This window comes from Lactuca saligna, chromosome 3 (assembly GCF_052625555.1).
Source record: "Lactuca saligna cultivar CGN05327 chromosome 3, ASM5262555v1, whole genome shotgun sequence".
Taxonomy (NCBI): Eukaryota; Viridiplantae; Streptophyta; class Magnoliopsida; order Asterales; family Asteraceae; genus Lactuca; species Lactuca saligna.
In genome coordinates this window covers 128,364,026-128,386,601 of record NC_136419.1, presented here as the reverse complement: position 1 = coordinate 128,386,601, position 22,576 = coordinate 128,364,026, and the positions used below count along the sequence as shown (strand labels likewise).

At 38.8% G+C, this 22,576-nt stretch overlaps 1 long non-coding RNA gene across 1 annotated transcript; it reads right to left on the bottom strand.

Moving 5' to 3' along the window:
* Window positions 1–19,924: 19,924 nt before the first annotated feature.
* Window positions 19,925–21,448, bottom strand: LOC145033939 (uncharacterized). The gene is made up of 3 exons (XR_013677788.1): window positions 20,775–21,448; window positions 20,613–20,663; window positions 19,925–20,524 (listed from the first exon to the last, which is right to left on the bottom strand). It is a non-coding gene; the product is annotated as an uncharacterized LOC145033939 (long non-coding RNA).
* Between the last annotated feature and the right edge of the window lie 1,128 nt (window positions 21,449–22,576).

The window sequence follows — 22,576 nt, the reverse complement described above, 5'->3', positions numbered from 1 at the left end:
ATATGGCGTTTGGTTCAACCGATTAGAGGTTTGGTTACCACTTCAAGACCGACTACATACGATAGTGCTAAACGGTTAACATTTAACTTGACTAATCAAGTGATACACAAAGGTACTATGGTTTAGAAGGTTGACCTTCCAAAGTTGGAAAACAATAAGCGTAAGTTTGGTAGAGGGTATAAAGGAAATCTAAGGCAATATTCTGAGAAGAAGCGGGAGATAGTGAAAGCCTATGCAACCACCACCACCACCACCACCACCACAACAACAACAACAACAACAAAAACAACAACAACAAAAACAATATGTTGGAAAATAAACAAAATGTGATAAGTGCAATTATCATCATATTGGTAACTACAGGTTTTGTGACAAATGTAAGAAGAAGGGCCACACCTCCTAGTATTACAGAATCCCGACATCGGTAACAATACCCGTAACAAACACAGGAACTTTCACTCCTACAACCCAAGTCTATTTTAAATGTAGAGCGGTTAGGCACTTAAAAAAAGACAGGCCGAAGACGAAGAATCAATGCGAGAATGCTAGCCGTAGGGCATTCGTGATTAGAGCAAAGGACGTCATCCAAGACCCATCAATGGTGACTAGTACGTTCCTTGTTAACATCTTATATGCAACTGTACTAATTGATTTAGGTGCCGAAAGAAGCTTTATTAACCCTAAATTTAGACAACTACTGAATCATAAATCTACTAAACTAAAAGAAACTTATGTGGTAGAAATGGCTAATGGTGAATCCGGTAGTACCCAAGAAATACTAGAAAATTGCACATTAACTCTAAACAATTATGCATTTCACGTTAACCTTATACCAATGATTATCGGAAGCTTCAACATAATAATTGGCATGGATTAGTTATCCCCTCATCATGCTGAAATTTTGTGTTATGAAAAATCCATATGACTTCCTTTACCCAATGTAGAAGTCCTAATTATTTACGAGGATAAGTCCGTTCAAAACCTCAGAATCATCTAATGTATGAAAGCACATAAGTACCTTCACAAGAAGTACTACACTTTCTTAGCCCACATTGTGGATAAAAATATCAAAAGGAAAGAGATCAAAGACATACCTCAGGTATGTAATTATCTTCACGTATTCCCTAAAGATCTACCTGGATTACCACCAGTTCGACAAAGTCGAATTCTTTATCGACTTGGTCCCAAGAGCAATACCAGTGAAAATCTCCTTATAGGCTGGCACTGTCCGAAACGCAAGAACTCTCTAGCCAACTACAAGGACTTCTAGAAAATGGTTTATCAGACCAAACTTCTCACCCTGGGGAGCACTAACTTTGTTCGTCAAGAAGAAGGATGGATGTTCCGGATGTGGATGACTATCAGTTGTGCTTCTCGAATATATGCTTCTCACCCTGGGGAATCCGGATGTGGAGCACTAACTTTGTTCATCAAGAAGAAGGATAGGTTTATTAGCCATTTTTTAACTAATTGTATTTGTTTATTAAATTATTGTAATTTAATTTTGAAAAAAAAAAGATGAGGTGAAGAGAAATATGATAATTTTATGGGTTTAAAATTGAAAGGAAAATAAGATGGCGTTGGGGTGACACAACAAATGTAAAAGATGAAAGCTGCGTACACTCTCTAGCCTTAGCTGTTTAAGCCTTATGTAGGGTGAGCCCTAGGCATGTACGAGATGCGAGATCACTTATGGACCGTATCGTTTAAAGGGTCACAATTCTTTTACGTCTATTAGTATTTGTACCGAACAAGTGATTCATTTAGTGACAAATTACTATATATTAGCGACGGGATTAATAACGATTTTTGTTTTGACTAAGAGCATTTTCAACCCACCCTGAATCCCACTTTTCCCCATGTCTTCTCCAATTCTCCTCTAACCATACTCCAATTCTATTCTTAGTTTTGGAGATATGAGTACTATTCCTCCAAATATGGAGGAACACTATTATTTTCTTTAAAAATGGAGTTGAAGTTTCAATTGTCAATTTTAGTTTATTTGATATATTTCTAGTTTATTTTTATCTATTAATTATAATATAGATTTAATATTTAATATTTGTAATATCATTTTATATATTAAATTATATTAATTTATCATATATATATATATATATATATATATATATATATATATATATATATATATATATATATATATATATATATATATAAAGTTTAATATTTTTGTATCGAATTCATATAAAAAAAGAAAAAACATCATAAATGGTCCCTGTGGTTACTTAAAATCTGAAGTTTAGTCCCCGTGGATTAAAAACCTCATAAATAGTCCTTGTGTTTTCAAAACTTTTGATGTTTGGTCCTTTTTGCTAACTCCGTTAAATTTATCCGTGAACTGAAGGGTATTTTCGTCATTTCACCACCATAGGGACCATTTATGATCTTTTCTCATATTTTTTAAAAAAAGAAAAATTAAATATATAAAAGGTCTCTCTCTCTCTCTCTCTCTCTCTCTCTCCCCCCCCTCTCTCTATATCTATCTCTCTCTGTTTTATTCTAAATAAACCATACCTACTGCTACATATGGAGGCGTTCAGTCCTCGTTCACATCCACATAAAAGCATGATGCAGCTAAGAGATCACCTGGAAACTATTTTGGTTCATGGATCCTTCGATTTCAGTCTTCATTCACATCCACATATGGAGGCGTTCAATCCTCCGTTCACACCGACAGTCGAAAGTCTACTCAATCGCCGGAAACCATCGACGGAAATCTTAAGGCGTAGAAAATAATGACGGTGGCGGTTTAGTGATAAACGAGAAAACAAGAACTCGATTACATCGACACCTGTTTTACTTGCAAGTATCTCTCTTTCCTTCTATTAAGAACTCGATTACATCTACACCTAAGATTAGTTGCTATGTGGTGCCATCTGTTTTAAGATTATTAGCTTTATGTGTATATTTTCATTTTCTTTGATTATACATCTATGTATATTGAGTTCAGTTCCAATTTGGATTTTAATTAGAAATAAAACAAAGATTTCATGGTGATCTTCTTAAGTTGCACACCAACTGTTTATGGAAATGCCCCAATGACATCAATTTGCTCACGCCCTAATCTGGTTGTTTCTTGTTTCACAGCTTCACCATAATGAAGATGATGATCAGATGAAGAGGAACATGGTAGACAGAGAGATGTTAAGTTGTATATGTGTTTTTGAGATAGTGAGATATGAAATTAGAGTTGGATATTGAAATTAGAGTTGGATTCCATTTTCTTTAACATTTTTGCTTCAAAGTTGGATACCATTTTCTTTAACAGTTTTGCTTCACCACTTGTCGTATTTGGTGATCGTGATGATTTCTAGCTATGTGGATTTAAAGATAACGAATCCTATGAATTACCAGATTAAGATTTGGACAAGTTGAATCGTGATGACTTGAATATAACCCAGAGAGAGAGAGAGAGAGAGAGAGAGAGAGAGAGAGAGAGAGAGAGAGAGAGAGAGAGAGAGAGAGAGAGACCCCTTTTGCATATTATTTCATTTTTTTATTTTTTATTTTTTTTAAAAAAGTGAAAACATCATAAATGGTCCCTGTGGTAGTGAAATGACGAAAATGCCCTTCAGTTAACGGACAAAACTTAACAGAGTTAGCAATAAGGACCAATCGTCAAAAGTTTTGAAAGCACATGGACCATCTATAAGGTTTTTAAACCACCAGGACTAAACTTTAGATTTTGGGTAACCACAGGGACCATTTATGATATCTTTTCTAAAAAAAATAAATGCATACTAAAAATTTGAAACACGATAACATATTTTATAAAATGTTATAATTGAATAAGGTTTTTTCATATATACATCATTTTCATATATAGTTATGTCGTTCAAAAAATATTTCATTTTCAAATATATTGGTCCGGTACGGTTTTACTAACGTTTTTCGGGTCACGTCTAGTTTTTATCTGAAAACTACAAATTCAAATCATTGGATCTGGGAATCGGCCAGGTTATAAGTACTTCCGATTTGATCTAGGGCATGTTCCGGTTTTGTCCAATCCAGTTTAGAAAACGTATTTGTTGATCATTTATAAGAAATTTATTCCAATGGAAATTTATCTAGTAGTTTTTTCGAATGTATGTGTAATATTTTTAAAAGATGTATGTATAATATTTATTTATAAGTGTATTATTTTACAATCTTATTTATTTAATAATTGTTTTCAATAAATTAATAATTAATTAAAATTCATTATATATGAACATTTTAGTTTATTATAATTTTATGATACTATAACTGATAATATTATTGTAACGGAAAAAGATAAAATTTATTTATGATAATATAATTGATAATATTATTGTAATGGAAAAAGATAAAATATATATTTGTTAAAATCTAAATGAGAGTGCAGTGTGTTTAATAATATATGTAAGTTATAACAAAGAAATATATTTTTTTGGATAAAAAATAGCATACTAATAAAAAAATTTGAACATAAAATATTTTTTTATCTTATTTTTTACTGTATTTTTAAAGAAGTAAATGAAGACTGGTCGTAAATGATCTAATTTTATAATATTTATGACACATCAATTATTATGAATGACATATAAAAACTATTTAAATGCCATTATTTTTTCACACGAACTCAACAAACCTTTGAGTTTTAAGTATATTTAATTTTGATACCCTCTCCATTCGTAGAAGAGTAGAAGAGTTTTGGTTGAGTGGGTCTGTAGGTCTTACCAAAATGCTAGGACATGTAGCTTTCAAGGGGTCACCATTATGCTATAAGAATACTCGCATACTACTCCATCACTTAGTGGTGGTACATTCATGGCAACATCATAAATCTCTCTTTTTCTTTGTCTTTTTAGGCACGGAAGTAATCGGATTATAATACTATAAAGTATAAAGGTAGGTAAGTACTACTTTATTCTAAATTTAGCAATTATAGGTTTATAACTTTATGAACTTTATTTAGGAAGAGGCATACTAAACTATGAGCAGTCGTAATTTTATTTTATCTTATAATAGATTGGTTGACATTTGAAATAAATGTATAGTTGCCTAATTCATCACATTCATTTAGATTAGTTACACAAACCCAACTGGTATTATGATACGATATCTTTAAGTTAAAAAATCATACGCAAGTCATAAAACAGAGAAAAACTTAAAGAATTGTCTTTTATGATAAATCGCCTTCAGTTGTGAACTTTGGTCGGTTGCTTTGAGAGCTACGTGCTTGTGACTTTTATCTTCCAACCATCTCCTGTTTTATCTTAATGCTTAAATTTTTGATAGCATCATCTTGCATTTATACCATAAGGGTGGTCGGAGTGGTTCAGAAAGAGCTTGAATGTGTTGTATACCGCGGGAGGATTGCGACGTCTCTTGACGGGTTGTGACTTTGGCTTTGATAACGGGTGGAGGAATCCGTGAGTAATTCTCCAACGGCTCATTTTTTTGCAATTAAATTTTTTATTATAAATACTTTCTACTACCATTTTAAAACTCACATTTATTTCTTTAAATTTCAATCAATTCATTTTTTTTTTTTTTTTTTTTTTTTTTTTTTTTTTTTTTTTTTTTTTCAATTTCATTCGAATTTATTCTATTTTCTCAACGTTCCAATTCAACATTTGAAAATAGATGTCATCTTTTTAGTTATTTTGTTTGTCATTTTAGAATTTAATTTGTGTTATAGTAGTTTTGTTTTAATTTATGTTATTATTGTGTTGTTTTTTAATTAAATGCTATTTTTAATATTATTCAATATTTTTTTGTTTGAAATTAGTATTAGTTTATTTTAAAGATTAAAAAAATTATCAAAATGTTATATTTTATTTTATTTCGAATTTTCTAAATAAATTAAATTAAAAATAACTACTTGACAAATGACTTGAGTGTGTTGGGAAAATGTTATTTCCATGTGGTTCAAATTGAAAAATACAAAATAAAAAAGCTAAGGAATATGACAGTAGATTGAGTGGTTTCCACTCCTACCACCCTAGTGGTTAAATTTTTTGTTCTTTGGGCTTAGTTTATCCCCGGCGAACCTTCACTATAGGGATGCGACTTTGTTTCGTTTGTTTGATCTCTCTGTCCATGATTTCGACCGGTTCTTCCACGAAGCTGAGTTTCTCGTTGATTTCAATCTCGTCGAGAGGAATCATAAGTGTCTCATCGAACAGACATTTCTTTAGGTTCGATACATTGAAAACAGGGTGAATGTTGCTGAGCTCTCGCAATAATAGGAGTTTGTATGCTATGGGACTGATTCTAGCAAGGATCTCGAATGGTCCGATGTACATTGGGTTTAGCTTTCCACGCTTTCCATAGCGTATCATGCCTTTCCAGGGTGAGACTTTTAGAAGGACATGGTCACCAACCTGGAATCCCAAGGGCTTTCGTCTCTTATCGGCGTAGCTCTTTTGCCTGTCTCGTGAAGCTTTCAGTCGTTCCTGGATTTGTACAATCTTCTCCGTTGTCTCTCGAATGATTTCAGGACCAGTGAGAGTACTGTCGGGGCTTTGACCCATGCCTAGCTGCATGTCGCCCACATCAGCCCAACACAGAGGGTTTCGCCAAAGAGGAGATGGATTCGGATAGCTTTATCGAAACACAAGATACCAGCACGATTGGGGCTCAACCAATCCATGCCAATGATGACATTGAAGCTCTTTATGGAAACTAGCATAAGATCGATGGGAAAGGAATGATCGTTTAGGGTAAGAGTGCAGCCTACGTATATATCATTAGTGCTCTCTTTCTCACCATTAGCCATCTCGGCAGTAAATGTTTCGGTTAATGGTTGGGGTTTATGTTTAAGAAAGTGTTTGAATGCATGACTAACAAAACTTCTTTCAGCACTAGAATCGAAAAGAATGCATGCATAAGAGTTGTCAAGGAGGAACGTACCCGAAACAACTGTGGGATCAGAGATTGCCTCATCGCGTCCCATCGTCAGTATTCTCCCTGTGCCACCAGCTGTTGTTGCGTTGGGGCAGTTTCTATTGTAGTGATCGACTTCTCCACAATTATAATAGGTTTAACCGACACCTGTTCCAGATGTTTGATTGGTTGGTTGAGCTGGTGCCTTGCAAAATCAAATCGTGTGTGCCTTTTTGCCACATTTAGAGCATGACATTTCACGACATGGGCCGGGATTATGGTGGTAGGTGCTTGAGTGATAGGAGTAGCGATAGGGGTAGTAACAGCGTGGACTGCCACCGTTTGCTGTTTCTTTGAGGGTTCCTGCAAAGAATGACTCTTCTTCTGTTTCCAGAATTTTTTTTTTCTCACCACTCCCTTTAGCCGGTTCAGGAGCGGTGGTCACTTCATCGAGATCGACTCCACGATCGATCAAAGTCTGCGCCAGGCACTTAGCGCTGTCGAAGGTGTTTGGCCTAGCAGCCAAGACATTTCCTTTGGTTGGCTGGGTTAGCCCCCAAATGTATCTTTCAATCTTTTTGTTTTCCGGGGTGACCATCCCCGGGCATAGGAACGCTAGGTCATCAAACCTAGATGTGTAGGCAGCGACATCAGAACCCTTCATCTTTAGGTTCCAGAGTTCGTGCTCCAGTTTCTGCATTTCGCCCCGAGGGCAGTAGTCAGCAAGCATGAGCTATTTCAAGCTCTCCCAACACATAGCATTTGCCACTGGTAGGGTTAGGGATTTGAGCCGACTATTCCACCAGGACATTGCCCTGTTAGCGGAGGTGCAAACGGTGAATTTTACTTTGTTGACCTCAAAACAAAAACATATTTTGAAAATGGACTCGATCTTTTTGAACCATCATGTCACGAAAATGACACCTCCAGTACCGTCGAAATATGCGAGTTTTACATCCATGAAGTCCTTATAGGAGCACTCCTTTTGGTGTCCCTGTCCACCTTCATGATTTTGGGGATGCATATCACCTCCCTGTCCACCAGATCCGCCAGGATTCATCTTTGACATCGCGACAACCACAACAACAGTAACAGTTGGTTGAAACATAGTGGGATCAAAATGAGTAGGTGGTGGAGGAGGATTGTTGTTCTTTGAGCTGGGTCTTTTCTTTGGAGGCATCTCATTATAAAATGATCAGGAAGGAGAGGATGGTAAGTCCACTGAATTAGAAGATACGAAACAAGATGTATCTCTACATGATAGAATAAGTGTTCTACTAAGTGATAGAACAGGAAAGAGTTACTAAAGCAAGTAAACTATCGCTAAGGAAAGAATGAGTAGCAACACTTGGAATGAATTTCTACAACCTATTCGGCTCTATCTAAAATACACCTACAATATTTTATGTTGAAGGTTTTGTTCTATTGATAACTTTTGGTAGGACGACTTTGGTAAGTTTTAGGCCTGTTGCAACCCCACAGTCACTCCCAAGCACATGTTGGTCATGTCTCGAGTGAATATAGTTGATCAGACTATATTGACCCTAGACATGATTACATAACTGCCCAGGTTTAACGACAATGTTCAACATCCAAATACTTTTGTTTGGTTCTTTTCATGATACTAATTTTGGTATGTAAGTGTACTTGTATACTTAGAGTAAAAATACTTATATTTTTAAAGTATACATTTAGTTCAGAGCATTTTGGCCCCTTAGTGTTTATAGTTGTATACCATGTAATTTTCAGTATACTTAGTTCACTATAAAAAATTGCTCTGATACCAATGTGTCACACCCCGAAATCGGCGGCGGAAACGTTCCGGGGCGGAGGACCTCATGTGTAGTATCACAACCATTGTACATAGTAAGCATAGTAAACACAACCATTACATTACAATAAGAATATTTCCATTTGTTTAAAAGCATAGAAAACATAGTTTATATACATCAGTATAATCAAAAGTAAAGACAAGATTTCTATATGCTCCGTCATCTCCAAAAGTTGGCAGAAATACCTGTCTATGGTTGACCTGAGATTACAAGCAGTTTTAGAAATATCAGCATAAAGCTAGTGAGTTCATAAGCGCTTGATTCTGGTGAAAGAAAATGTTCCTTTTGTTTTATGAAAAGTTGTTTCTCAGAAAATCCCATATTTTCATATAAAAGAAGTTTGATTATCCATTTGTTAAACAATCTGTTTATGAAAAGTTAAGTTATCCCAGGAAAAAAACCCATATTTTCCTTACAAGTTAATAGTTGGTTAACGATCCTGAAATGAAGTGTACAAGGATCTACCATACTTGTATTGTTGGGTGTAATTTTATTGAAAAACTATGTTACACTCAATGAGATGCATTAGCTTTAATACACACATAAAACTAATAAGTAAGTAGTGAACTAATTCCTAAGGGTATTGTTGATACCCTCTAGTAATCAAATCGGTTATTACTTTTGAGGTTAGTTCACTAGGTTCATTATTACCAAAAGTAAATCTCCATTACCTAAGTTGCGAGTTCCATAACCATACAATAAAATGGATACAACATATAACGGGGGCCAGTATCTTTTATGACTTTTTCACCGGTAGACATGTCGGTCCCACTGTAGCTAGCAGCAAGGTGCGGGGTAGTCAGTCCCGTATAGATCTATACATAATAGTCACGTTCTTCCCCCAAGATGTAACATCCAGAAATTTCAGGTATTACATTTATTCTTTTTATTTTGAGTTTTGAGGAAGAACTCGACGAGTTGGTGCGTAGACTCGCTGAGTAGAGACACGATTTCTCATCCGGATGAATGACCGGACTCGACGAGTCGCAATGGTGGACTCGGAGAGTCTGCGCTGTTTAATGAAACCCTAATTTCTCGGGTTTGGGGCCTGTTTAAAGGGCCTTATGGCCGTCATTTGTGCTCACCAGCCCCCAGAGCGAAACCCTAATGCATTTGAGCGTGTGGAGTGAGAGAAGGAGCCATTATCAACCTTGGAGGTGTTGTTTAGCAAGGAAAAGGAAGTTTTAGCCAAGAAGAAGCAAGAGGAACAACTTCCTGAAGATTTGAAGTCCAGAACATCACATTTGAGGTACCATTTTCGAACCCTTTTCTGTTCAGGTGATGTTCATGTTGATTTAGGGTTTATTGAGCCCTTTTGTGGCTAGATCTAGTGCCCATTTGGTCCCTTAAGCGAGTTAGGTTCTGGATCTGCACCCTTGGAGGTCTAGAGTGTCCCTTTAGCCAAGCTTTTTATGAATCCATGGAGGTTTTGGTTTGGGATCTTTGTGTTTGAGGTCAAAACACCATTTATGAGTCATTAGGTGTGATATGAGCACTAAGACATGAACTTTACGTGATAAATAAGCTTGGAAGGGCTGGATCTATGAGTTAGTGAAACAGATCTGACCTTAGAAGGTTGTTTGGGGTTGTGCATGGAATGCACTCGCCGAGTCCATTGCCAGACTCGATGAGTTGGTGCGGGTTGTCCATAGATTTCGAACCAGGGGTTGAGTAACCGAGTTGGGTGAGTGACTCAGTGAGTCGGAAGGGACTCAGAGGAAATGGGGTCCTCGTAGGGACTCGGCGAGTCCATGCCAGACTTGGCGAGTCGGGGTTGACGATTGACCATTAACCAAAGTTGAACGGTGTTAACTTGATAGAGTTAGTCAACCTTAATTAAGAAGTGTTAATTAGAGATGTATTGTGTTATAGGAGGACTATAGCTCGAGAGATCAAGCACTAGTGATTTCAGGGATTTACGAGTTACCGAGATACGCGAGGTGAGTCATCTCACTATACTTTACCTTAAGTAGGTAAATAGAGTTATGTGATACAGTGCTTTAGTTATATTGTTTGTTGTACTGGATTCTTCTATGTGATTTATGATGTGCATGCTTGCAGAGTTAGAACCTGAGGGTTCACAGAGTTTGGGTGCACGGACCCACGGAGTTATAGCCTCGAGTGGCTAATATGTGTTATATGTGGTATTTTGGGGAACTCACTAGCTTTGTGCTTACAGTGTTTTGTCTTATGTGTTTCAGGTACTAGTGAGAATCGCGGGAAGGCGCCGACTTGAACAGTACACACACGGGATTTTATGATACGAGATCTTCAGATATTGTTATATGTTATACATTGAGTTTCAAACAATGATGTTTTTATGATTTACAAATGAATTATGTTTTTATAAATGCAAAAAATTGTTTTGGAAATCTACGGTGTTACAAGTTTGGTATCAGAGCCTTGGTTTGAGGGATTCGGGTACACCTTCGGGAGTATTTGAACTCAAACTGAGGATTTGGAAAATATTTTCAAAAGAGAACCAAATTTTCTAAAAGAAGTAAAAGATTTTTAGAGAAACACAGAGCATAAACGTGTGTTCGATCAGTCAACGCCCGCATGGTGATTTCCTAAAATACCCTTATATTATATGTTTATGAGATTGATGTGATGTATTCTCTTGCTAGAGTGGGCTAGGTATTCCTATTAGGACTAGAGTGCCCTGATTTGTGATGCCTTAGCCTAGGGAGAGGTGAGTTGCTATGAGATGCTTGGGAGTGAGTAGGTAGAAGCGAGGAGCTTATGAGAGATCTGTTAGAGAGTCGATTATGCATAGTAGACTACTTGGGATTTGGGATCCGAAGAGGAGGACTTGGGGTGTATACTGATACGGTGCGGACATGAGTATTGGGCTCGTACTACTGAAAACAGCGGGTCGGTGTACAGTCCAAGTTAGAATCTTTGGGATGCCAGGGATCAAGGAGGGATGAGTTATCGAGTGCGGGTATACTCGAGTGAATTTCTAATATATCGTATGTTGTATTTCAGAGGTAGATCATGGTGAGGACACGTCTTATGCCAGAGAGCAGTGGGGCTAATGATGAGGAGATCCGTCGGATCATCCATGAGGAGGTGGATGCGGCCATCAGGGCAAAGATATCAGAGATGTTCAGGTCTATTATGACCACGTTGATTGAGACTTTTGATGAGCATTATGCTGCTCTTTCTGAGGCTGCTGTTGCTGCTGCGAGGCCGCAGGGTGGTGATGTGTTGCTGTTCCGAGAGTTCAGCAACACGAAGCCACCAGAGTTTGATGGGATGCAGAATGCAATTGCGGCGATGACATGGGTGTCTGATAATGAGGGTTGTTTTTACACATGCTCGTGCCCGGAGCACTTGAGGGTTCGATTTGCGTTGAACCAGCTTCGCCTGGCAGCGAAGGACTGGTGGAAGTTCACGACAGCACACTATTCTCCAGCAGAGCTTGCTGCAGTGACCTGGGAGAGGTTCACCATCATGTTTCGTGATGATTATGTTCCTCTGGTGGAACGGGATCAGTTGGCACAAGAGTTTTTGACACTCAAGCAGGGTACAGAGTCTGTTACGGTTATCACCAGGATGTTTCACGAGAGGGCGATGTTCTGCCCTGAGCACGTGTCATCTGAGCAGGCACATATGAGCCGTTATATGAGTATTTTGCGGAGGGATATTCGGGAGTTCGTGGCGAACTCCTCGTACCGGACATTTGCCGACCTTCAAGCAAATGCACGGAAGAGGGAGATCGAGTTAGAGACTCAAGCGAGGGAGGAGGCGGAGTCTCAGGGGAGGGATCGGCGACGGGCACAGTCTCAGCCGGCAGCCAAGTGGGCCAAGCCCACTGATCCCAGAGCAGGGAGCCAGAAGGGCCGCACTTGTGGGAAGTGCGGCAAGGGTCATGATGGAGTTTGTAGAGCTGGATCTTGCTACAAGTGTGGCAAGGTGGGGCATATGGCCAAGGACTACCCCAAGGGGTTTGCAGTATGTTTCCACTGCAATCAGACCAGACACCGGAAGGCAGAGTGTCCACAGTTGCGGGGATCAGCTCAGGGAGCACCTCAGGGATCTGCCCCTGCCGCCGTCAGAGCTACCGAGAGTCGACCAGTGAAGGCCGAGGCGCCGAAGGCACGAGGTAGAGCCTTCCAGTTGACCGCGGAGGAGGTCCGCACAGCACCCGATGTCGTGGCTGGTATGTATTCTTTCATGTAATTATTTAATGTTTAAGAATTTTTTTTTCTTATATTATGATATGCGTAGGTACTTTTCTTGTGAATACTGTACCTGCTTTGGTGTTATTTGACTCGGGTGCGAGTCGATCTTTTGTATCGTTGGATTTCAGTCGGCACATCAGCATTAGTCGAGAGGCGTTGAGTCGACCTCTGAGAGTTTCCATCGCCGACGAGAGAGTAATATATGCCACGGAGGTGATTCGAGGATGTGTACTCGAGATTTTCGGTGTAGAGTTTCCTATTGATTTCGTCCCGATTGCGATGGGGGATGTCTGTGTCATCATAGGCATGGATTGGTTGAACAGATTTGGAGTAGTTATCGACTGCGAGCGACAACTGGTGACTATACGAGACCCTAGCGGGAGAGTTCTTACGGTGTACGAAGAGGGTACATGCTCTGGGTCAGCGTTTTGTTCGGCCGCTAGAGCGAGGCAGTGTCTACAACAGGGCTGTAAGGGATTTGTGGCGTACGTAATGGATATGCGGGTTGATTCAGAGAGGCCGAGGTCAGTTAAGGAGGTTCCGATAGTGCGTGAGTTCCCAGATGTATTTCTAGAGGAGTTGTCGGATGTACCTCCCGTGAGGCAAGTAGAGTTCAGTATCGATTTGGTTCCCAGGGCCGCATCTATCACCAAGGTGCCTTATTGCCTTGCACCTCCAGAGATGTAAGAGTTATCCTCGCAGCTTCAGGAGCTGCTGGGAAAGGGATTTATTCGGCCGAGCAGCTTGCCGTGGGGAGCGCCTATCCTTGTTTTCAAGAAGAAGGATGGTTCACACCGGATGTGCATTGATTACCGGGAGTTAAACAAGCTGACGGTCAAGAACCGTTACCCGTTGCCGAGGATCGACGATTTGTTCGATCAGTTACAGGGAGCATCTTGGTTCTCCAAGATCGATTTGAGGTCTGGATATCATCAGGTAAGGGTGGGAGATGAGGACATCCAGAAGACAGCGTTCAGGACACATTATGGCCATTACGAGTTTGTGGTGATGCCTTTCGGGCTCACTAATGCCCCGACAATATTCATGGATCTCATGAGTCGAGTGTGCATGCCGATGTTGGATCGATCGGTGATCGTATTCATCGACGACATTTTGGTATATTTGAGATCTAGAGAGCAGCATGAGGAGCATTTGAGGGAGATCCTCGGAGTTCTGAGATCGGAAAGGCTTTATGCCAAATTCTCCAAGTGTGATTTCTGGTTGCAAGAGGTCCAGTTCCTTTGGCCTCTCATTAACCAGAAAGGGATATTGGTCCATGCGACCAAAGTTGAGGCAGTGATGAGTTGGGAGGTGTCGAAATCTCCTTCTGAGATCAGGAGTTTTCTAGGGTTGGCCGGTTATTATAGGAAGTTCATCAGGGATTTCTCTAAGATTGTTGTTCCTCTCTCCAGATTGACCCAGAAGGGTTTGGTGTTCAGCTGGGGCCCCGAGCAGCAGGCCTCATTTGAGACTCTTCGCCAGAGATTATGTGAAGCCCCGGTGTTAGCCCTCCCGAAGGGAATGGAGGATTTTGTGGTATACTGTGATGCGTCGATCTTGGGGTTGGGAGCAGTGCTGATGCAGAGAGGGCATGTGATAGCATACGCATCGAGGCAGATGAAGCCTCATGAGACGAGGTATCCCACCCATGATATAGAGTTGGGGGCAGTGGTGTTCGCCCTCAAAATTTGGCGTCACTATCTGTACGGGGTTCGGTGTACGATATACATGGACCATAAGAGCCTGAAGTATTTGATGGATCGGCCTAACCTAAATATGCGACAAAGGAGGTGGTTAGATGTGGTCAAAGATTATGATTATGAGATCCTGTACCATCCGAGCAAGGCTATTTTCGTAGCCGATGCACTGAGTCGCAGGGCGGAGAGCACCCCATTGCGAGATGTATGTTTGTGATTGACCGTGATGGCTCCGGTGTTGGATACCATTCGTGGAGCACAGGATGAGTTCGTGAGGTCAGAGAACTAGAAGAGAGAGCGGGTTGTTGGGGTGGTATCGGAGTCCGTTATCGATGGTTGGGGGATTTTGACATTTCAGGGGCGTATATGGGTGCCGTTTGTGGGAGGGACACGCACCATTTTGATGGAAGAGGCTCATCGGTCAAAATTCTCGATCCATCCTGGGGCCACTAAGATGTATTTAGTCCTGAGGAGAGAGTATTGGTGGCCCTTTATGAAGAGGGATGTTGTGTGGTTTGTTGAGAGGTGCTTAACCTACCGTAGGGTTAAGGCCGAGCACCAGAGACCGCATGGTAAGTTGCAGCCATTGGAGGTTCCCGAATGGAAGTGGGAACAGATCACCATGGATATTATCAACAAGTTGCCGAGGACTGCTAGGGGTGTCGATGCAATTTGGGTGATTGTGGACAGGTTGATGAAGAGCGCTCACTTCCTTGCCATCAGTGAGAGCTCTTCTGCTGAGAGGTTGGCAGAATTGTACGTGAGAGAGGTGGTATCGCGACATGGGATACCAATCTCGATTGTTTCAGATCAAGATGTGCGTTTCACTTCCAGATTTTGGAAGAAATTCGATGAGGAGTTGGGTACGAGGTTGCATTTTAGTACCGCATACCACCAGCAGATTAACGAACAGAGTGAGCGAATGATTCAGACGCTCGAGGACATGCTTCGAGCATGTGTGCTAGATTTCGGCGGTAGTTGGGACACATATTTTCCATTAGCGGAGTTTTCCTACAACAACAGCCATCATTCGAGCATTGGTATGCTGCCCTTTGAGCTATTGTATGGGAGGAGGTGTCAGACCCCCATTTGCTGGGGAGAATTAGGGCAGCGTGTGATGGGAAGTACAGAGATTGTGCTACAGACGACAAAGTAGATACATCGAGTCAGACAGAGATTGTTGACCGCTTAGAGCCGCCAGAAGAGTTATGCGGATAGACGATGATCCGAGCTTGAGTTCCTGGTCAGTGACTATGTTCTCCTGAAGGTATCTCCTTGGAAAGGAGTGATTCGATTCAGGAAGAGGGGCAAGTTAGGGCCTCGGTATATCGGGCCGTTCAGAGTAATCGCGAGGGTGGGCAAGGTAGCGTATCGCTTGGAGCTACCTGCGGAATTGGAGTGGATCCATAATACCTTCCATGTGTCTCAGTTGAGGAAGTGTATAGCCGACGAGTTGGTAGTAGTGCCGTTAGAGGATATTCAGGTGGATGCGAGCCTGAACTACGCGAAGAGACCAGTTGCGATTGTGGATCGGAAGATCAAGGTTCTGAGGAACAAGGAGGTGCCTCTGGTTCAGGTCCAGTGGCAGCATTGTAAAGGGTTGGAGCTTACTTGGGAACCAGAGCGTGAGATGCGAGTGCAGCATCCAGAGCTATTTCAGGGTTGAGACTTCGAGGGCGAAGTCAGATTCAAGTGGGGGAGAATTGTAACATCCAGAAATTTCAGGTATTATATTTATTCTTTTTATTTTGAGTTTTGAGGAAGAACTTGGCGAGTTGGTGCGTAGACTCGCCGAGTAGAGATGCGATTTCTCATCCGGATTAATGACCGGACTCAACGAGTCGCAATGGTGGACTCGGCGAGTCAGCATTGTTTAATGAAACCCTAATTTCTCAGGTTTGGGGCCTATTTAAAGGGGCTTATGGCCGTCATTTGTGCTCACCAGCCCCCAGAGCGAAACTCTAGTGCATTTGAGCGTGTAGAGTGAGAGAAGGAGCCATTATCAACCTTGAAGGTGTTGTTTAGCAAGGAAAAGGAAGTTTTAGCCAAGAGGAAGCAAGAGGAACAACTTCCTGAAGATTTGAGGTCCAGAACATCACATTTGAGGTACCATTTTCAAACCCTTTTCTGTTGAGGTGATGTTCATGTTGATTTAGGGTTTATTGAGCCCTTTTATGGCTAGATCTAGTGCCCATTTGGTCCCTTAAGCAAGTTAGGTTCTGGATCTGGACCCTTGGAGGTCCAGAGTGTCCCTTTGTCCAACTTTTTTATGAATCCATGGAGGTTTTGGTTTGGGATCTTTGTGTTTGAGGGCAAAACACCATTTATGAGTCATTAGGTGTGATATGAGCGCTAAGACATGAAGTTTACGTGATAAATAAGCTTGGAAGGACTGGATCTATGATTTAGTGAAACAGATCTGACCTCAGAAGGTCGTTTGGGGTTGTGCATGGAATGCACTCTCCGAGTCCATTGCCAGACTCGACGAGTTGGTGTGGGTTGTTCATAGATTTCGAACCAGGGGTTGAGTAACCGAGTTGGGTAAGTGACTCGATGAGTCGGAAGGGACTCAGAGGAAATGGGGTCCTCGTAGGGACTCGGCGAGTCCACGCTAGACTCGGCGAGTCGGGGTTGACCATTGACCATTGACCAGAGTTGACCGGTGTTGACTTGATAGAGTTAGTCAACCTTAATTAGGAAGTGTTAATTAGAGATGTATTGTGTTATAGGAGGACTATAGCTCGGGAGATCGAGCGCTAGTGATTTCAGGGATTTACGAGTTACCGAGATACGCGAGGTGAGTCTTCTCACTATACTTTACCTTGAGTAGGTAAATAGAGTTATGTGATACAGTGCTATATATATATATATATATATATATATATATATATATATATATATATATATATTGTTTGTGGTACTGCATTCTTCTATGTGATTTATGACGTGCATGCTTGCAGAGTTAGAACCTGATGGTTCACAAAGTTTGGGTGCACGGACCCACAGAGTTATAACCTCGAGTGGCTAATATGTGTTATATGTGGTATTTTGGGGAACTCACTATGCTTTGTGCTTATAGTGTACGAGATGTTGGTTTATTGTTATATGTTATACATTGAGTTTCAAAAAATGATGTTTTTATGATTTACAAATGAATTATGTTTTTATAAATGCGAATTTTTTTTTTGGAAATTTACGGTGTTACACAAGAGATTCTGGTTGCAGGGTTAGTCCTACACTCGCATATTCTGGTAGAGTGTTACCGAGGACGTGTCTCCAATCTTAAGAATAATGAATTTACAAGTAATAATATAGAAGATCCTGTTTTATGGTTAACATGAATCCTTTGTAAAATATAAAATATAACATTTATGATGAGATTCCTGAGTTTCCTCACTTTAGTTTTGAAAACTATCTCTACAAGTTGATTTCTTAATCGGTTGGTAAAACGTTTTTCTGTTTTAAAAGCATACTGAACATGTAAGTTTTTCATACAAAATAATAGGTTTTGACTACAAGTTCCCTTGTACTTTTTTTTGTATTCCGCCCATGAAAAAGTGAAAAACTCAGAAAAAGGTGTAGGGGTATGAACTCACCTGCAGTAGGTGGAGAGGATGGAAGTGTCAGGTAGGATGCTAGGTGTCAAGTGAGGATTTCAACACACCCACGGATCCTATGTAACATGTAATGATACATAATGGCATGTAATTAGTTACTTAATCACTAATTAAGTAAGTAAAGGCACTTTAATGGATGGAAGCACTTTGATTCAAGTGCTAGGAGTTTTAGGGATTGTATCTAAGGAGAGTATGGCCTCACTTTGGAGTTTACTCTTCAAATGGTAGTCCTTAGGGGTGTTTAAAAATTTTGAACCATCCCCCCATGATTTTACGGCCGTAAACTCATGGTTATGGTGTCATTAGGTGATCAAAGGTCTTATGCTTCACGAAGAAGGGTCCTAGGGTTGAATCAAAGGCTTAGGAAGTGGTTAAGGACCAGATTGGCACACTTTTTGGAGTTTACGGTCCTTGGACCATGTTTGGGAGTTTATTGCCGTAAACCCATGAGTTTACGGCCGTAAACTCATGGTTACTCCCTTCATTTCGTGTTTTGTGGTTCTTAGATCATTCATGCAAGTTCCTAGTTCATTAGCCAAGCATTGGAAGGAGTTTGGGGCATGAAAACCCCTTTTTGGGGTGTTTACGGTTTTGGGAGGTTCCAAAACCATAAACCCATGTTCTTGGGGTTTTTGGGTGTTTAGTCCATGGATTTGCAAGTATGCTAAGCAAACAACTAGCTAGGAGGGGTTTACTTACTTATGTGAAGTTTGTAGGAGTGTTTAGGACCCAAAAACACTAATATGTTCTTGGTGATTTGAAGATCACTTGAATATCTAGTTAAAACCAAGAATCCATGGATGAAGTGAGGTGTAAACACTAGATTAGGTGTTGTAAGAACGAATTTTGGGAGAAAACACATACATTTTTTATGCTTCTTGATCAAAATCGGAATTTGTAGAAAGAGAAAGTTTCTAGAGTGTGAAAAAGGTGGAATTGAAGGCCATTCAATCCTTATATAGGGTGAGTTTACCGCCCAAGAGAGTTTACTGCCCAAGAGAGTTTACTGCCCAAGAAAGATTCAAGAGAGTTTACTGCCCAAGAGAGTTTACTGCTCAAGAGAGTTCACGACCGTAAACTCTCTGTTTACGACTGTAAACTCCATCTTATGGAGTTTATGGCATGATTTTGGTGTTAGGGTTTTAGTGGTTGCTTTCTAACACTTGTTCCTTAAGTGTACTAGCATCGGAATACTTAAACAGGCCTGAAATTTAGCTAAATGGTAATAGAAATGAATTTGACTTTTAATTAAGTGTTAGACTGTAGAAATTATACATACAAAAAATTTGGGTTGTCACACTTACCAAGCCTTTGTCATGCCAAAAACAACATAAAAATAAGAAATTTATACTTTCTTGAAATTTAAATTGTGGAAATGAAATATGAAGTCATAGCTTATCAGTGAGATAGAAGTGTAGAACTTACCTATGACGCCATGTAGTATCTATTTTAAAAATTAAGCAAACAAGAAAAGAAAGAGAGACAAGTTAAAATATATCAAAAAGATGAAAGCAAAAGGGAATATTTTTAACAAGAAAAGAAAGGGAGGCACCTCAGATAATGGAACACCTCTAGTTGTAACAAATTCATCCTTGAATTGGCCCTAAATTAATTCAAATACTTAATAGGATTACAAAGACAAATACTACAACAATAATATTAACTAGTTGAATTGAAAAAAATAAAAACAAAATTTGACCAAGTTTGTCTTATATGGTACCTTTCCTTTCACTAAAAAAGAGCATTGCTTTAATAGAGTAGTAATTGAAATTAATGATTTATTTGAAATGGAAGCCCATAATATATCTTCATCACTACCCTACAGACAAAAATTTATAAGAATTTCTCGTAATATAATTCGCATTTTTCAAATTAAAATAATCATACAAAATTACAAACCTTACAATTCAACAAATATTTCCAAAATCGTTTCATGGTCCCAAATTCTTGAGGATATGAACGACCTAATTTTTGTTTCTGCAAAATGTATACCAACATAAAATATGAAACCAAATTAATTTTTTTTTGTTGAATTTACTTTAAAGATTTACGAATTAAAAATACCAGAAATTGTTTTTTGTGTTGAGATAGCAATGCCTTTATATCTTCGTTTGAAAGATTAGGAGAAAAGTCAGCAATAAGTGTTCCCGAATTGATATGTAACTAAAGTTATACAATTAAAATAAATAAATAAATAAATAATAAAGAAATTGGTTTCTTGCCTTTATAGATAGAATCAAATAGATCACGGCCCCCCAAGCAGATAAGCAAATAATTACGGGCCCACTAAGTCCCCAATGTGTAAATAACATTGGCCCAACCTAAATTCAAGAAATAGCACTGTACTTTTATTTATTTGTGTATTTATAAATTTATAAGTTTTTTATAAAATTCATGAGAAAAACTAACTTTGGTAAGATGTGGAATGTTCTTCTTCAAAGATTCAAGCTTTAAACTTGCCTTCACTTTCAGGAATGTAATCAGAAAAAAAATGTTTCAAATTCTCATCATCTTTAAAGAAAAAACAATGATATTACTTGTAATATAGTCATAATAAACTATAATCAATACCCTAGATAACTCTATCAACTGGATATCATCAATCTTGAATGTAAATAAACTTGGAACCAGTTTAATTATAGAATGTCCAAGTTGATTTGCAAGATTATAACCCTGTAACAAAATAATCATGTCATAAAAAATTAATCATCATATTTAGATAAAATAAATATGTCAAAAAGTGTAACAAAAAACCTATTGACTGATGCCACTAGCAATTAATAAGTAATCAGCTTCAACAAAATCCACATAATCAATCGTACGATTCTTAATTTTGAGTATGAATTTTCCACTTTGAGAAATAGAAGCTAATGTGACAAATTTTCCTGTCTGCAGTGTAGCTAATTTAACAGACAAAATTTGAAAATGTGAATATGTAAATACCAACAAATAAACATAAAGTATAGAAATACTATAGTTATAAGAACAAAAAAATTATACCTCCTCTCTGTCTTGCTTCATTTAAAAGGCAATCAACTATTGTAGACGAATTGTCACTCACACAGAAGACCCTTCCATCTGCCTCAATCTAAACGGAAAGATTGTAAATTTAGTAGAAACTATATGTCTATATATTGTATGAATGACTAATAATAATGTCAAGATTCAAGAAAGCTTACATTTGTTTCCTACTTCCATATTCAGAATCATTAGGAAACATGAATAATTTTAACACATGTATCCCTTAATCCTTGCCCTCCATACATGAAAACTTCATTAAGACATTAACTTTATATATATATATATATATATATATGGAGCTTTTTATTTCGTATGGGATGATTAAAGAGTTTAACTGGTTTACTTTGGTCTGCAACTCCATTAATTTCAAATCCTTGGCTGGATTATTATGGTTTCTATTTGATTCTTCTAAATCTTTTATTCTTCTCAACAAATCCAAATTGTATTCTCTGTTTTTTGTTTCGAGTTGTGCACGCCCACGAAGATTCATTATTAATAGTTCGATGAACACATCATAGTTGTTTAATTCTAGATGATCCAATTGTTCATTTCTTGTATCATCTTCACTTTCTTCTGTAGAACCATTCATAATTTTCTGAAGGTTATCAAGTACTTCATGTATTACATAGGCAACAAGCTCATTCGTCTGTTCTAAATCCTTGATATTTTCACTCATTTCCTTGAATGATTATAGAAGTAAGTTACGGGTTTTGAGAGATTCTTCAAGCTTTTCTTGTAAATCTTGGATTACTTTAATGGCTGCATCGATAAAAGTAGCCACATGAGCAAAGATATTGTCACCAACAATTGCTTCACTTGAATGAATGATGGAAATGCCCCCAATTGATGCATCAAGCTTTTTGTGAAGCACCTCCAACTGGTTACTAAAAGAAGCCATGTCATCCACTTGTAACTGCAATTCATGGATTCTTGATTCAGAGTTGTGAAGCTTTTCTATAAGCTTTGAGTTTTGTGTTTTAGTGTTGATACTTGTAGATTGTTGATTCTGATGCTTTATTCCATACATAAACACTCTACAGAGCCAAGTCTAGGGTTTCGATATCACAAAAGAGAAGTATACCCTATTTGACCTCTTCAAAAAAGCAATCACTGAATTAAATAATAGCAAATGCAGGAGAATATAATTGAGCTAATTCATTACCATTGAGTGTACATATCTAGAAAAACAGTCTTATCACCAGTGGCATTAACGATTAGCCAAAATGTATCCTTATCAACCGCGGTAACTTAACCTACAACGACCATTGGACCGGACATCTCCAAGCTCGATCTCACCTTCACCGAAGACCTCAAGTTTTTTTGGTTTTACTATCGATCGACTTGGTTGAAGC